General features: G+C 42.2%; 1 pseudogene across 1 annotated transcript; it reads left to right on the forward strand.

Moving 5' to 3' along the window:
- Positions 1–1,709: 1,709 nt before the first annotated feature.
- Positions 1,710–2,665, forward strand: LOC111151647 (annotated as a pseudogene). Its single transcript, XR_002640865.1, has one exon. The product of XR_002640865.1 is annotated as an olfactory receptor 3A2-like (transcript).
- Positions 2,666–3,786: the final 1,121 nt, after the last annotated feature.

Consider the following 3,786-nt stretch of genomic DNA (forward strand, 5'->3'; position numbering starts at 1 on the left):
ATATTCTTCCATTTCTTTGTGTCTTCCTCAGTTTCTTTCATGTGTATTCTATAGTTTTCTGAGTACAGATTCTTTTTCTCTTTGCTTAGGTTTATTCCTAGGTATCTTATGGTTTTGGGTGCGATCGTAAATGGGATTGACTCCTTCATTTCTCTTTCTTCTGTCTTGTTGTTGGTGTAAAGAAATGCAACTGATTTCTGTGCATTGATTTTATATACTGACACTTTTACTGAATTCCTGTATAAGTTCCAGCAGTTTTGGGGTGAAGTCTTTTGGATTTTCCACATAAAGTATCATATCATCTGCAAAGAGTGAGAGTTTGAATTCTTTGTCAATTTGGTTGCCTTTTATCTCTTTTTGTTGTCTGATTGCTGAGGCTAGGACTTCTAGTACTATGCTGAACATCAGTGGTGATAGAGGACATCCCTGGAAACAAACTGAGGGTTGCTGGAATGGAGGGGGGTGGGAGGGATGGGTGGGTGGGTGATGGACATTGGGGAGGGTATGTGCTATGGTGAGCACTGTGAATTGTGTAAGACTGATGAATCACAGACCTTTACCCTTGAAACAAATAATACATTACATTTTAGTTTTTAAAAAAGATAATGGACTTCTTTTTTTTTTGTACTTAGGATTTTTGCACACATATTATCAAATGGGGGTAGTGTAGAATAATTCCTTCTTTTGCAAAGTGAATTGGAGGGGTACCTGGATGGCTCAGTTGGTTAAGCATCTGACTCTTGATTTTGGCTCAGGTCACCATCCCAGGGATTGAGCCCTGCATCAGGCTCCATGCTACATTTAGGTTTCTTTCTTTTCCTCTCCCACTGCCCCTCTCTCTCCCTCTTCCTCTGTGAAGGATAGTGTGTTCTCTCTCTTGCTTTCAAAAATAATAAAAAATAAAAATTAAATATAATATTAATAATATTATTTAATAATATAAAATAAAAAATTAAAATAAGTTTAAATTTTTTTAAATCAATTGGAAGGCAAAAATCACAATTTTTTTCCTAAGTTAAGGAAAGTTTATATTACATGAAAGCTATATTTACACTGACAGTTTAAAATAATTTGTACACGAATTATATGAGCCTAGAGCCTACACCAGGAAGTACATTATTGACTATCCCCTGCTCCCTTTTGTTTTTTTTCAGTTGTGGTTGGTTTATTTGGTTTGGGGACTGTTCTTGAATCAATTGTTCAGACTTAGGAGCAGATAGATACCAAAGTTATTTGATTTATTTTTGACCTGCTGCCTTTCACTTCTTAATTGTGTTTATGTTGATATTTTTCTTACTTATTTGCCATATATTTATTCCTTTGCAATATACTTACAAGGACTTATGATACATTCTTCTGTTGTTTCTATTTACTAACTGTTCGCTTTTACTTTTAGCATCATATTTCTCCAAATCTCTTCATACAGGTTGTTGGTGGGAGGACCTCATTCCTTGATTCTAGGGAACACTGGAATACAGAATTTATATATCCTTCACAAGAAGGGGTAGTACCAAGGTAGTAGTAGTGTAACTCACCTGGAACTTGGGTGAGGACATTGAGGTGAAGACAGAGAGATAATGAGTTAGGTATGGCCTAAGGAGTGGGAAAATACTCACTAGAGACACTTGGGAATTTACCTGGGGCTAGGCATTTGAGAGGGAGTTGATATATTTTTCTTGAATAACTAAGTTGAGAACACTGATCTCTTTCAGAGACCCATGGACCTAGAATCCAGGACCAATGGAACAGCTGTTACTGAGTTTATCCTGCTGGGCTTGGTGGAGACACAAGTGCTACAACCAGTTGTCTTTGTAGTCTTCTTCTTTGCCTACCTGGTCACAGTCGGAGGCAACCTCTGCATCCTGGCTGCCATCTTCATAGAGCCTAAACTCCACACCCCATGTACTTCTTCCTAGGCAATCTATCAGTGCTGGATGTTGGGTGCATCACCGTCACTGTTCCCTCAATGTTGGCTCGTCTCCTGTCCAACAAGCGTACAATTCCCTATGGAGCCTGCCTCACACAGCTTTTCTTCTTTCATCAGTTGGCTGGCGTGGACTGCTTCTTACTGACAGCCATGGCCTATGACCGATTCCTGGCCATCTGCCAGCCCCTTACCTACAGCACCCGAATGAGCCAGACAGTCCAGAGGATATTGGTAGCTGTGTCCTGGGCTTTAGCTTTCACCAATGCACTGACCCACACAGTAGCCATAGCCACACTCAACTTCTGTGGTCCCAATGTGATCAATCACTTCTATTGTGACCTCCCACAGCTCTTTCAGCTCTCCTGCTCCAGCACTCAGTTCAACGAGCTGCTGCTCTTCGGTCTGGGCATCCTCATGGCAGGTGCACCTGTGATTCTCATCATCACCTCCTACGCCCATGTGGCAGCTGCAGTCCTACGAATCCGCTCTGTTGAGGGCAGAAAGAAAGCTTTCTCTACATGTGGCTCCTACCTCACTGTGGTGGGCATATTCTATGAGACAGGTGTCTTCAGCTACATGAGGCTGGGCTCCGTGGAGGCCTCAGACAAGGACAAAGGGATCGGCATCTTCAACACCGTCATTAGCCCCATGCTGAACCCACTCATTTACAGCCTCTGGAACCCTGATGTGCAGGGGGCTCTGCGGCATGTGCTCACAGGGAAGCGAGCCCTTGTATGAGGAGTGATTCAGGAGGGTAGAACCACAGCAAGTGTTTTCCTTCTCTCCTAGCTCCTTGAGCAAAATGACTTTTGTTAGGAAGTAAGACTTCTTGTTCCCCAGGGAGGCTCTACCTAATAATATGTGTGCAGGTTCCGTTGACCAGAATCTTTGGCTAGTTGCCTTTTGGTCCTAGATACCCTTTCCACTCCAGATGGAGGTGGGACCCAGGAAGCTCTGCAAGCTGGGAGACTCATGGTCCTACAGGCAGAACCTTTGTTTATTTTCTGCTGAAGACCCCAAAAAGACTCCAGCAAAGATTCTCTCCAAACTGGGATATGGAAAGTCACAGCTTGGTACCAACTGTCAGTACATCCACCTGTCCGGGTTTCCCTGAAACAGCTTCCCCAACTTTCTTTGACACCAGGGTCCCACACAAGATTCTAGACCTAGTACAGTATAATTTGAGACATTGAGTACTCTGTCTACATTGCAAGATTCTAGGGTATTCAACAGTGAAGAGTTTATACTTCCTTTGAGACTTTTTTTTTCCTAAAATGGAAACACCATTCATTGATTTTAATTTCCTATTAGAAATTATGTTTATAAACCCTCCTACACTGTTGGTGGGAATGCAAGCTGGTGCAACCACTCTGGAAAACAGCATGGAGGTTCCTCAAAATGTTGAAAATAGAACTCCCCTATGACCCAGCAATTGCACTGCTGGGTATTTACCCTAAAGATACAAACGTAGTGATCCGAAGGGGCACGTGCACCCGAATGTTTATAGCAGCAATGTCTACAATAGCCAAACTATGGAAAGAACCTAGATGTCCATCAACAGACGAATGGATAAAGAAGATGTGGTATATATACACAATGGAATACTATGCAGCCATCAAAAGAAATGAAATCTTGCCATTTGCAACGACGTGGATGGAACTAGAGGGTATCATGCTTAGCGAAATAAGTCAATCGGAGAAAGACAACTATCATATGATCTCCCTGATATGAGGGAGAGGAGATGCAACATGGGGGGTTAAGGGTGTAGGAGAAGAATAAATGAAACAAGATGGGATTGGGAGGGAGACAAACCATAAGTGACTCTTAATCTCACAAAACAAACTGAGGGTTAATGGGGG

Source organism: Enhydra lutris, unplaced genomic scaffold, assembly GCF_002288905.1.
Source record: "Enhydra lutris kenyoni isolate GAN:26980312 unplaced genomic scaffold, ASM228890v2 scaffoldscaffold26, whole genome shotgun sequence".
In the NCBI taxonomy this organism is placed as follows: Eukaryota; Metazoa; Chordata; class Mammalia; order Carnivora; family Mustelidae; genus Enhydra; species Enhydra lutris.